At 40.3% G+C, this 14,454-nt stretch overlaps 1 protein-coding gene across 2 annotated transcripts in view; it reads left to right on the forward strand.

Moving 5' to 3' along the window:
- LOC108978046 (zinc transporter ZIP3) overlaps window positions 1–14,454 on the forward strand; it is a gene marked incomplete at its 3' end in the record, with an annotated part of 29,896 nt that overhangs the window by 2,363 nt on the left and 13,079 nt on the right. The window contains 1 exon segment of one of the 2 annotated variants that reach the window (XM_018948131.1): window positions 7,779–8,072. 2 annotated transcript variants of the gene reach the window in all.

The raw sequence follows: 14,454 nt of genomic DNA on the forward strand, positions 1-14,454 counted from the left end.
TATATTTATTAAACAAATATTTATAAAACACGAAAACTGCCGAAAATTTCTGAAAAACAACTTGAAGTTTTTAATAAAAAAGAAAATAATCCATTAATTTCAGTGTCAAGAAAATGTTTTTACATAAACATTTTAATTAAATAAAAATCGGTAATGTATTAATATAATTAATTTTAATATTTTGTGTGTTGACCTCCAGAGTCGGTAACTGCCTGCAGTCTGCTTTTCATTGATTTAATTAGGTTTTCTAGGTCATACTCGCCAGGATTTTCTCCCATTCTTCATTAATATACCATATCAATTTATTTCGGTTCTTTGGATTTCTTTTTTCCACCTTCTTTTTTAAATGTGGGTTGAGATCTGGGCACTGAGGAGATGCATCTAATACTCTACCGCAGTTATAAAGGAGCCAAGTTCTTACGTTAAGCGCCTTATGTTTTGGGTCGTTGTCTTGATAAAACTTAAATTTATTTCCTTCGAACCCAAATTTAGATGCACTATTTCGTAAGTGGGACCGCAAAATATTTAGATATTGCGTAGCATCCTTATGGCCCTCAATATAAACAAGATCTCCAACTCCTTTGCTAGAAATTCAGGCCCATACCATCACGGAAAGCTTACCGAACTTAACAGCTGGTATAATATTTTTTTGGTTCAAAGCTGTTAAGGGTTGACGCCACACTCTATTAGGAGATTCGTTATAATAAAGCATAATATTCGTATCGTCACAAAAGATAACATCTTCCCAAAAAGCATCGCTATGTGAAATATGACTTGTGGCGAACGATAGGCGCTTTTCTTTGTTTATTTGTGACAATAGCGGGTTTTTTCGTAAAAAAGTACTTTCTAAATTTACAACGTAATTCTTTAATGCTCACTTCAACACTAACTTTTAGCTTTATCGCGATGACGCGTCGCTGTCAACGGTACTTTCTCCATCAATTTAAATTTCCAGGAATCGAAACATTTTGCATTTCTACATAAAACGCTGTTTGTAAAAACATTTTTTTGACAGTGATCTAAGTGGCATAATTTGTTTTTGTTACTGTTTTTTTTATTTCCTTTACAAAATTTTCGACAGTGCTTATGTTATATGCCTGCTTATGCACTACATATATGTTGAGTAAAAAATTAAAGAGCTTTTAACGACTTAACTTCATTTTATTTAAAATGGAAGAGTCAAATCAAAAATTTTTGGGCTTGTAAAAACATTTTCGTGGCAAACTGTATGTACATATACCATTTTTAACTCACACACTGATCGTCATATTGCTCATAAAGTTTGTTAGAAAAACGAAAATCATTATATGTAGTATATGGGAGTTGGGGTAATAACGACCCGGTTTTATCTATTTTTGCCAAAAACAGATTTTCCCTGGGTTTCATAAAGTATCTCACATACAATCACCAATCATATATAGTAAAGTCAGCCGGATGCTCGAAAATCCTAATATTAGTTTTATGGGAGCTAGGTCAAGTTTTTGCCCAATTTTATTTATTTTAGGCCCAAATGTGTACTGTTATGATTAAAACATATTCTAGAATTTGAGAAAACTCAAATAGATGGGCATAAACGGATCACTACTACGCCCGCAAAACACAATTAACTGTAAACTTATAAAGTGCCATAATTAAGCACTAAATTAAGATATAGAAATGTAATTTAACACAGGAGTCGCAGTAGCAAAGGGCAACTGTGCCTAAAAGGTTTTAAAAATGTAGCCAATAAATTTTGTTCTTCTCCTTTACTAGCGTAGAAACCCCTTAAGCGGTTATAACCGAGTAAACACTTAAATTTCAGTCGTTGGGCATGCTTTCGTCCGATCATATTTTACAAAGAAGCTGATGCATGCTCCTTATGAGTTCTGTTTTCTCTTTGCTGCGACACGGCACACCTCGTCGTACTAGCTGTTATTTTGCATTCTCCGAAAACCAATGGCTTCGGTTGCAGCTGTACGTAAGGAGCTTGAAATCGGGTCCCACAGTTCCCTTATATCGACTTGTTGCTTTCAGAGAGCAGGAGTGCAAGCCGAGTAGAAAATCGTTCGGCTATCTGTTGTGACTGCAGCTTTGCGACGTCGATCCTTCCTTGTGTTTGTTGACATGCGTTTCTTGCTGCATAGAGGCGGGTGCGAATCTTGGCTGCAATGAAATAGTGGTCCGAGTTGTTGTTAGGACCTCGCAGCGCATGCACGTCAAAAACACTGGAGACATGTCTTACGTCTATCATAACATTATTGATCTGGTTAGTAGTTTTTCGATCCGGAGAGAGCCAGGGAGCTTGATGAACTTTTCTATGCTGGCATCTAGTACAACATATAACCATATTTCGGGCACCGGTGAAGTCGATCAGCCTCAACCTATTAGGGATGTTTCCTCGTGGAGGCTGAATTTACCGACTGTTGCGCCAAAGATACCTTTCTTGCCCACCCTGGCGGTCAAATCGCCAAGCACGATTTTGACATCGCGACGGGGGCAGTTCTAATAGCTGCGCTCCACGCGCTCATAAAAGGCATCTTTAGTCACATCGTCCTTCTCTTCCGTTGGAGCGTGGGCGCAGATCAGCGATATGAAGAACTTTGCGTTGATGCGGATTGTGGCTAGATGTTGATCCTCCGGGGTGAATGGCAGTACTCGGCGAAGGAGTCTCTCTCCTACCACGAATTCCACACCAAACTTGACCTCCTTTATAAGGCCACTATAGTAAATGCTACAAGGACCTACTTACCTTCGTCTTTGTCCCGTCCATCGCATTTCTTGGACGGCGGTGATCCAAGGATTCACACTAAAGAGGCCAGCTGGGCAGGGGCAGTTTCTCAATTAGGGAACCGAACATTCCAGGTGCATGCCCTCAAATCGTAGCCCTTAGTTCATTTGTCATGGTCGTGATCAAAAGAGGGGTCTCTCATCCGAAGCAGTTGGTAATCTTCATTGGGGGCGCTTTTAACGTGGCGAGTCCCAAACCCAGCGCACATTTATGTGAAGGGGGTGTTTCGCCTTCTCACTTTAGCTCGCCTTCGAATTGTTGTTCTGAGTCTACCCAGAGGATACTTGGTTAAAGACCGGAAGTCGTGAGCTGCTTGAACCATATATAAAAGAATCGTTTCTTGCCACTCCCAAGTGAATGGCGATCAGAAAACTTTCTTCACTTGCGTGAACTTGTACACATGACTACATAACTTTACAATAAGTCAGTGCGTAGAAATTGACCTCCACCGCAACCAACGTATCGCCATTCTTAGTGACAGTCAAGCGGCTCTAAAAGCGATCTGAGCATATGAGATCAATTCGGTTTTGGTAGAGAAAGGCAGAACCGCCTTTATTTGTGTAAAGGGATTAAGAGTACCACACTTTTAAGGAACTGCTCCGCACGGAGGAGAGAGCGTGAGGAGATCAGCACAGCTGCTTCTAACTAATTAACCTCCCCCGTTATAAATTCCGCCTCCTCGTCGCGCTCTACACAGGGCACTGCCGGCTCAGGAAGCACTTGTTCAGCATAGTCATATTCTCTTGTGCTAACTGCCGCTGCTGGGACTTGGACCAGGAAACACCAGCACACCTAATTTTGGATTGTCCAGCAATTTGCAGAAGAAGGCTTGTTGCTCTGGGTTCCATCTACGTAGACAGGGATCACATCATCTCAGTAGCGCCCAGCAGGCTCCTGGAATTATTCATGTTGTTGGACCTTATTGAACATACTATATGTGATATGGGAGAGGGCACAATAAACCCTAGATCCCGGTGCAATAACTCATTAACAATATCTATCTATCTCTTTATGCTTCTTATTAGCTCTTCGCCGCCGTGTTTGAATAGCTCGGCCGGCAGTCCATCGGCCCAGCCACTTTGTTGCGCTTTTGACGGATAATTGCTATTCGAATTTCTTCATAGCTGGGCAATGGAATGTCTGCTCCGTCGTTATAGATTGGGGTTCGCCCTTACCTGGCATTATGCTTTCACTGCCATTCAGCAGTCTAAAGAAGTGTTCCCTCTATAATTTTAGTCGATTACTAGACCTCTTCAGGGGATTCTACAGGATTATGCTCCGGTCTTGAAACCGCCACAACATGACAATATGGTTAGTGGCTTTTCGACCCGGAGACTGGCAGGTAGCTTGGTGAATTTTTTTATGCTGGAATCTAATACCTCGGCGAAGTCGATCAGCTTCCACCCATTTCGGTGTTTCCTCTCATAGGTGCGTTGCAAGCGCTCATAGGTGGCATCTTTGGCCACATCATCGGGGCGTGCGCGAATCAGTGATATGTTGAAGAACCTCGCTTTGATGCGAATTGTGGGTAGACGTTCATCCACGGGGTGAATGACAGTACTCAGCGATGGTGTCTCTCTCCCGAGCTTGCTTTCTTTTATATGGCCACTGTAGAAAATGCCACAGGATCTACTTACCTGATAGCCTTCACTCTAACGTGGACATCAACCAGCTAGGCAGAGACACCTTCCCACTTAAGGGAGGGGCATTCTAGGTGCATGCCCTTCAATCGTAATCCTTAATATTTTTTTACGCTATCGTCATCAAAAGTGGAGTCTCTCATCCGAAATTGTTGTGTCCTTTTCAATAAGAACGTTTTTTAGGTGGCTGGTCTCAAACCCAGCGCACAAGCCTGGAGAGGAATGCTTTGGCTTTTCACTTTAGCTTACCTTCAAACAGATGTTTTTTGGGTACCCAAAGGATACAAGGTGGGCTGCTTGAACCATTTATAAAATAATCGTTTCTGGTCACTCCCAAGTGAATGGCGACCAGAGAACTTCTACCCATGACTCCGTTCCCCTAGGCACTGAAGCTACAACAACCAAATTTGCTAAACTCAATTATTATAAGAACTCCTACCGACAGTGTGAAAATGGATGGACCCCGCTGACTCCCCATATAACGGTGATTTTTAAAACAACTAAAAGCGCAAGGAATCAATAAATGATTACTTTTTCTTCTTGATTGGCGTGGTCACCGCTTACGGGATTATAGCCGAGTTAACAACCGCGCGCCAGTCGTTTCTTCTTTTTGCTACATGGCGCCTATTAGTTATTCCAAGTGAAGCCAGGTTCTTTTCCACGTGGTCCTTCCAACGGAGCGGAGGTCTTCCTTTTCCTCTGCTTCCCCCGGCGGGTACTGTGTCGAATACTTTCAGAGCTGGAGTGTTTTGATTTGGAGTGTAAATGATTACGCCAGAGACAAGAATTTTTATCTCCGAGATGTAATGAGAAAACTTCATGAGAGTTCCTGTGAAAATTGGACAATGGACCTGGAACCGCTCACGTTTTTCATAACCCCGCTCACTCCTCATATAACGGTACTGTTCAAAACAACTAAAAGCGCAAGGAATCAATAAATGATTACGCCAGAGACATTAAATTTTACCTCCGAAATGGTATGAGAAAGCTTTACGAGAGTCCCTCTGAAAATTTTACAATGGAAGTGGAACCGCCCACTTTTGGGTGAAATCCCGTATCTCGGGTCCCGACTGACCGATTTCGACTAAGTTTAGTACGTGACATTCTTTTAATATTACTTTGAAACAGTGTGAAAATGGGCGGAATCGGACTGCAAAGCCGTCTACTCTCTTGTAATACAATTTCAAATTCCATTTGATTCTTTCATTTTCGCGAACACAAATTAAGAAGTACTTAACATAACGGGAAAAAATTTTGCACTTTATTTTAAATTTGGGACCAAGGCCTAAGAAGCCAGTCTCCCTTAGTTTTCATAGTATGAGTAAATTTAGTTACAGTCCATATTAAAATAAATAAATATGTTTATTTTGAATATGTTGCAAAAGAATTCAACATTCATTATTCGATAATATCGTTAATAAAATTTGGTATTTTATTAAGTTATAGTTTCGATCATTCAATTCAATTTAATAAAATAAAATACAGTCAAATGTGGTATGTTATTAAGTTATAGTACAATCATTTAGTTTAATAACTATAATTTACTTTCCGTCAGCGAAAATTAGATTAAAATCAGCCTCAAATGAGATATATCGGACATAACCTTAGCTGAAGAGATAAGTCTAAAATATTGAATTGATATGCACAACGTTGACCATACACAGGGTATAAAGCCAACCGGAAGTTTGAAAATCTTTCAATAGGTATGCGAGAGATAGGTGTAGTATTGATTTGGTCTTTTTTTGACATTACTACATTTTATTAAAATAGGCAGATGTTATTTGAGTTTCCTTAAGGAACCTTATCCACCGTTAACAATAAATAAGGAGTAAAGTCAATCGCATATTTGAAAATCTTGATATTAGTAGTGGGCAAGTTCCCTGCCCCTTATGATTTTATATAATAAACAATAAAAGCTACATATTGTATATCAACCAACCTCACTGAGGAAAAGTGCGATTACTTCCTAAAGCAACACGTGGGATGTAAAAGCTTTAAATGAAACGGCGACTTTTAGGTGAAACCCATTATTTTAAAGTCTTTCTGTTACATAATTGGAGAAATCGTACAACAACCACGCCTACTTCTCATACATCATAATTTTACTTTCCATATGATTTCTTCACTATAAGGTGTATAAATCAAGTTCCAATGATTGGAGTAAAACCTTGCAGAAACAGCACCCTTAAGGTTAGCCATATTACCTTCAAAAAGTATGGAAATCAGACTATAGCTTTTCCAGCCCCAAGATAAGAAATATGTGTTTTCTCTAATAATACTGTGCGCTTGTGTTAAAAATAGCTATAATCGGGTCGGTTGCCGTATGTATTGGTTAATCTTTATGAAATTTAGAGAAAACATTTTTTTTGTAATGTTATTAAGATGACGGTCATTACTTTCGTTAGGCCCATATTAGGTAAATACGAATTTCAAACTTCTGGTTGAACTTACGCCGTAATGTCAATCAATATGTGAGATACCTTAGCAAAATTAAGTGAACAACAATGTTGCAGATATACTTTAAAACTGAAGTAAAATATGATCACTCTAAAGCTTATACAAAATTCCAGCCCTGGTAATCGTAAAACGCAAGGTGCTTCAGAACTTCCTACAATGAAAAAAGCGCTTTTCGAATGGTTTTATTTACCAAGCATCAAGAATTACGCGATCAACGGCTTAATTTTAAAATTCTAAAAGCTTCATGGATTACGCCTTATTTCATTCACAAGGGAAAAATTATGTTCGCGTACGAAACTTGTGGAGCCTTTCAAAACTAAACTACAAAATAAAATTAAGGAAATTGGACCATGTATAATATAAATTTATAGCGCAGATGAATCCGAGTTATATCGGAAGCTTCTTCTGGGAAAATTATACATTTCTAGAATGGAAAACAAACATTTTAACTGCCCAGTAGAGTACAAAGTCAGTAAAAACAAATACATTCTTTAACTAGATGAAATCCTAATTAAAAGCGATCGGATTGCTTCAAAATCTTCTTGGAGAGATTAATTGAAGTCATGGCTTACAGCGAATCAAATAAATTAAAATACAAAGTTAAAAGGCTCCAACAATTCGTTAACTAGAATAAGTGTGGTTTTCATTAGTTCGAGTTTTCCCGCGTGCTCTGTATATGCAATAAGTTTTGATAAAATACGATAAGAAAGATAGAAACATATATGACACCATGCCTAAAAAAATGTCGCATTAAATTTATTTCTTATTTGTCTTTTGATATATAATATGTATGTGTCATAGATGTTAAACAAATGCCTGAAGTTTTCTACTGGCTCTTGCTATTCGTATATGAATATACATAAGAGTGCACACATCCGAAAGTGTTTACCTAAAGAACGCTTTGCTTTTGATTAGCAGTCATCGCGGTCACGAAGAAAGCCAGTTATCGTAACGCGGCTTGTTGAGATAAATTGCTATTGAAGCTGATAGTTCGCTTATCACATAACGTTGTTAAACGTCACCAAATTAGATGTTTGCGGGAATCTTGTTCGATGTGAACCAAGAAAACAAAACATGAACCACAACCAACTTAGAGTTTCGGTGAAACTTAAAAAGTGCACAAAAACTATTGATCATCCAATTCATTGGAGTAGGTTGTTTACGAGTAGCTTCTACAGCTACTTCACATCTCAATAAAACCGACAGAGGTACATATGAGAAACAACATTTATGTATGTTATAAGTATGGCCTTAATGAAAGTGCAATTGTATATATCGTATTCGATGTTTTTCCTTAACATTTATATAGTATGTATAGATATCAGAAAACCATTATTCTCACAAAGTTACTTTAAACTTAATTTTAACGCTAAAGAGATTTTATATTCATTCTATTATTATTAGCTGTTTTACGCCAATGGTTTTAGTTCTTGAACTTTCCATATATGTATTTAATTTACTCCATTAACAACACCGTGTTCAACTCAACTTATTTTGACAACTGACTCAAACGATAAAAGTACCGCAAGTACTGGAATAAACCCATGCAGACACTAACTTTTTCAGAAATAACGGCAAGCTAATGTAGTTACTTAATAAAAAATAGTGAATTTTAAGCGAATACTGAATTAATGATTGAATATTAAAAGCAGTGGTTTTTTCTCTGAGAGTACTTTTAAGCTTAAATAGCATATCTGGGTTTCTTTCTACTTGTTTTTTAAACGCCTTTTTTCTAGAACCAATATACTGAGCAGAAACAGAATTACGTGTATTTCCATATGTACCATCGAAATTTCATACAGCGAATATCAAAGTGCCAAATATAAGCATGGTTGTATAGAAATTGTTGTTTGAAAACAATATGCTTACTATCAACATATAAATGAATTGCAATCTGAGAATTTATGAAAAACTTACTAGTGAATAAAAAATTAAATTTTATAAATTTTTTACTTCGGGAATGTCGAATAAATGTACTAAAAATATTTATTTATTTTTCTCTTTTACTTAAAAGAAGTTCGTAATGGTGAATTTCGTGCTGTGGCATAGCTCCAGAGACACTGGAAAAATTTAAACGAAAAGCTTTTACAGAACATGAAAGTACTGAATAACCCATTATCAATAATGAATGCAATACATATTTTCTTGAAACCTTTTTTTACAGTGCCGAAAACTGTGCATATAGTATATGTACATACATATAAGCATAAGCGTACAATTTGTGTATACAGTGAAAGTAAATCCGACAGCTTCAGTAATTTTCCACTAGCAAAATTACGTTGGTATTTCGCTATTAACGTACAATAATAATATTTGTGATTTAACTTGTACTTTATAGTTAAAACTGCAAAAAAATTTTGAAAAACTTGTTTCTGATACTTCTACGCCCGCCTCGAATTCATATTGCAATGAAAATATCCATATACATATGTTCGTGTACACGTGCTCATCGAAATACCTGTATATGAACAAACAGGTATTCATCTATAGAGCCTCACAAACGTTTTCGGAAGTTATTTTTTTAGTTAAAAGAAGCCTAAAATATTTTTTGTTTGTAGAATTTTATTTTGAAGGCTTGTGTTAATACATCGAATATGGTTTTAAATTTGATTTAAAAAATTACTTCGAAATATAAAAATTCAATTTAGACTATTTAAAGTATATGTGGCGTTCTAAGCTGTCAACAGCACTTATGTTCATAAAAATACGAAAAAATACGCTAAATTATGTAAAATATTTTAAGAAGAAAAGCAAAAGAAACCACATATTTTTTTGGGGGGTGAGGGGGTGGAAATTCCATTTTTCTCATTGAGAGATTTACATCTACTCACCAGATTCCAGGTCCCGCTTTTTGCTGCGCAGCAAGATTGCTGCGAGTTTTTTGATAATCTCCCGTTTGCTTGCCTCTCCAATAGGACGCTGACTAAATTGTTTGTTTTTGCCAACTAGATCACCTTTGGGGGTTCTACAAGAGTATGCTCCGGTCTTGAAACCTTCTGTAAGCCACCGCATTTTTTCGTAGAATTTTTGAGCATTACCCCTGTCGGCCAGCTTATCANTTGTGGGGTCTCCTTTTTTGTGGATTGGGCATAGCACACTTAAATTCCAATCGTTGGTCATGCTTTAGTCCGACCATATTTTACAAAGAACCTGATGCATGCTCCTTATCAGTTCTTCGCCGCCGTGTTTGAATAGCTCGGCCGGCAACCCATCGGCCCCTGCCGCTTTGTTGTTCTTCAGGCGGGTAATGCCATTCGAAAGTTTTCCTGGTCGGGCTATGGAACGTCCGCCCCCGCCGACCCCCGTTCTTCAGGCAGGTAATTACTATTCGAACTTCTTCCTGGTAGGGCAACTGAATTCTGCTCCATCGTTTGGGGAATCGGGATCGCCTTCTCCTGGCGTTGTGCGTTTACTGCCATTCAGCAGACTGGGGAAGTGTTCCCTACATTATTTAAGTATGCTGTGGGCATCGGTGACTAGATCACCYTTGGGGGTTCTACAAGAGTATGCTCCGGTCTTGAAACCTTCTGTAAGCCACCGCATTTTTTCGTAGAATTTTTGAGCATTACCCCTGTCGGCCAGCTTATCATGCTCTTCGTACTCACGCATTTGGGCCTCTTTTTTTTCTGTCTGCAAATGCGACTCGCTTCCCTCTTTAACTGTCGGTATCTGTCCCATTCCGCACGTGTTGCGGTCGATCGTAACGTTGCGAGGTAGGCAGATTGTTTTCTCTCCGCTACGACACGGAACTCCTCGTCGTACCAGCTGTCTTTTTCACTTTCCGAAAATGGTTTCGGTTGCAGTTGTACGTAAGGAGTTTGAAATGCCGTCTCACAGCTCCCCTATACCGAGTTGTTGACGAGTGCTCTCAGAGAGCAGGAGTGGAAGCCGAGTAGAAAATCGTTCGGCTGTCTGTTGTGATTGCAGTTTCTCGACGTCGAACCTTCCTTGTGTTTGATGGGGTGCGTTTTTTGCTGCGCAGAGGCGGGTGCGAATCTTGGCTGCAACGAGATAGTGGTCCGAGTTGTTGTTAGGATCTCGCAGCCCATGCACGTCTAAAACACTGGGGGCGTGTTTTACGTCTATCATAACATTATTGATCTGGTTAGTAGTTTTTCGATCCGGAGAGAGCCAGGGAGCTTGATCAACTTTTCTATGCTGGAATCTAGTACAACATATAACCATATTTCGGGCCCCGGCGAAGTCGATCAGCCTCAACCCATTTGGGGACGTTTCCTCGTGGAGGCTGAATTCACCGACCGTAGTGCCAAAGATACCTTCTTTGCCCACCCTGGAGTTAAAGTCGCCAAGCACGACTTTGACATCGTGGCGGGGGCAGCTCTCATAAGTGTCATAAGTGCCACATCGTCCTCTCTTCCATCGGGGCGTGGGCGCAAATCAGCGATATGTTGAAGAACCTCGCTTTGATGCGGATTGTGGCTAGACGTTCATTCACCATTATGAATGACAGTACTCGGCGACGGAGTCTCTTTCACACCACGAATCCTACACCAAACTTGCGCTAGTTTATATGGCCACTGTAGTAAATGCCATAAGGACCTACTCATCTCTGTCCTTGTCCCGTCCATCGCTTTTCTTGGACGGCGGTGATTTCAGCCTTTATTTTTACGAGGACATCAACCAGCTGGGTAGCGGCACCTTCCCAATTAAGGGACCTTATTTCGTTTACCATGGTCGTCATCAAAAGTGGGGCTGTTGTTGCGTTTTCATTGGGGGTGTTTTTTTACGTGGCGGGTCCCAAACCCAGCGCACAACCCTATGCAGGGAATGTTTCGCCTTCTCATTTTAGCTTGCCTTGAAACGGATATTCTTAGGCTACCCAGAGGATACTTGGTCAAAGACCGGAAGTCGTGAGCTGCTTGAGTCATATGTAAAAGAATCGTTTCTGGCCAYTCCCAAGTGAATGGCGATCTGAGAACTTTCCTCACTTGCGTGAACTACTACACATGACTCCATCCTCCTTATTAATTTTACTGACTACAAATTAAGTTTGAATTTAACATTTCACAGTTGTATTGATTATAATTTTATTTTGTTCTTAACATTTCTTAGTTTTTTGAATATAATTGAATGCGCAGTTGGCTCGCTGAATTCTTTTTCTCTTTTTGATAGCAACATCCGCCGAAGTACTCTATTCTGCTTCTGCCCAGACATTCCTGACAATACCAGCCGACAACTGTCTTTTAGGTAAGCGTTTTCGACGAGTTATTACACCCTGAACGAGGGTAGGCCAAGTTTTTCAATAAAATTTTCGCTTATATGTTTTTGACGTATTTCAATTAAAGTGAATTTCTGTCCATAAAACCTAGACATTTAGCGCCGAAACATCCACATTAATCGAGAAGACAACTAAGGGCCAACGATTAGTTTGTCTCCTGCACGTATGAACATATGTACTATATATGTTTCTACTAATTGGTGAATTGTGTCTACTCCAGATTTTGTAGAATTATAAAAATCTTTTAATTCCGGCAACTCTTGGGGATGTTTTTCAATAAGATTTTTGTTATGATGAAGAGTGCTCAATTACAAGTTTCCATTTACAAGTACAATTTACAGGAATGTATTGAACAATGATGATATCCATCAAAGAAAAAACGACTGTTTAGTAATGGTAATTGTCTTATTATTTCTTATAGTGCCCATCAAAGTCATATTATTATTCAGTAAAAGTAATGCCAAATCTCGAGTTGTAAAAAGGTTATCCGTTTATTATAATCCGTCATTCATACCCACTTACTAGATCCAACCCTAACCGTCGGCCTTGGCGCCGTTCCGGTTTTGCTGAATCTTTTTCCAAATATATTTGGAAATTTAGCCAAAATTTTTTTCGCATATCCGCAGGTACCCATGCCTTTATCCCGTATTTACTTGGCTTGTTTGGCATGTAAGATAGCTAGATAAAATAATTGAATGCACCGCGACATTAGGTCTATTGTGCCCTTTCCTAACTCACAGGGACTCACTTAGCCCCAGCATATTGATGAACTCCAACATCCTGCTGGGTGCTAACGAGGCGATGTGATCCCTATCGGAATACATGGATCCAAGGGCGTTTGACTTGCGCCTTCTAACTGCGATGCAGTCGATTAGCAGGTGCTCCGGGGTTTCAGGCTCCCTGTCGCAAAATCGACAGTTGGCGCAGGATGATAAGCCCATGTTAGATAAATGCCTTTTCAACTTGCAATGGCCGGTGTAAAATGCGACCAGGAGCCTAAGTTTGTCCCTTGGAAGGTTTATTATCGATTTGAACCTCTTCTGGTTATACCCCCCAACTAGCAGCTTTGCATGTCGCATACCATGCGCTCRCTGCCAATGCCTTTCCCTGCCCACTCTTTCTTCCTTGCGGAGCAGCTCCTTCACAGTATGGGGACCCACCCCAGWGAGCGGTTCGGGCCCAACCATATTGGTGGAGGCTGCAGAGCGGGCAAGCTCGTCAGACAGTTCRTTGCCGGCTATACCCCTGTGACCATTCAACCAGATCAGGTGCACCTGGTCCTTTTCAGCTAGGCTGTTCAGCCGTTCTGTACACTCCTGCACTAGTACCGATTTGTTCTCGTAAGAGGAGATCGCTTTTAGTGCCGCTTGACTATAGCTAAGTATAGCTATTCGCTCATTGCGATAGTTGCGGTGGAKGTTTATCTCTATACACCGACTTATGGCCAAGACGTCGGCCTGAAAAATGCTCGGAAAGCTTCCCAWCSGTATGGAGARCTTGRTACGTGGACMTGCGATATTTGCACCGATTCCTTCCGACGTTTTCGAGCCGGTGTACCCCTTCAATGTGCTATCCCTTAGCAGTTGCTCAAGACTGGGGGTGGTCCACTCACTCGTGTTACCGAGGGTAACCTTAAATTTCTTCGTGAAATTAATTGTTTTGGTAATACCGTCCTTCGGGAGGAGRGCAATTGAAATGTTGCCACTTATCACCTCCATCCTCTTTGACGAGACTACCTTGCCTTTGCCACATCCCTCTGTTGTTATCAGCAGAAGTGAGCGCTTGGATACTTTACCTATCASTATATGAAGCGGTGTGTGTTCCAGCAGGACCTCCAGAGATGCCGTCGGGCAGGTTCGCAAAGCGCCCGTCATGCAAACATACGCCAGCCGCTGAAGCTTCGATAATTGGGTTACCACCGAAGCCTGCGACGCTACAGAAGCTCAGGACATCGCTCCGTATGTAATTATCGGTCGCACAATCATGGTGTAAAGCCACCTAGCGATCCTTGGCTTACAGCCCCAGGATTTTCCCGCTAGCCGTTTGCACACCATTAGTGCCTTTGTTGCTTTGACTAACGTTTGGTGCACATGCTGCTTCCACCGCAAGGTAGAATTCAGCGTAAGACCAAGGTATTTAACCCTGCTAGTCATCTCGAACTCTCTGCCCCCAAGYGTGAGATTCCTGAGACCGGGTAGGGTCGTCTTTGAGGGGTTGATATTTAATTTAACTCCCCTGCATTACCCCTTTGCCAGATTTAGACCTCGTTGCACTAGGTCACAGAGAATATCCTCAAATTTGCTATAATCACAATGTCGTCCGCATACCCTTGACAGCGGATCCCATTGTGA

The sequence above is a fragment of the Bactrocera latifrons genome, unplaced genomic scaffold (assembly GCF_001853355.1).
Source record: "Bactrocera latifrons isolate USDA-ARS-PBARC rearing strain unplaced genomic scaffold, ASM185335v1 scaffold_996, whole genome shotgun sequence".
NCBI lineage: Eukaryota > Metazoa > Arthropoda > Insecta > Diptera > Tephritidae > Bactrocera > Bactrocera latifrons.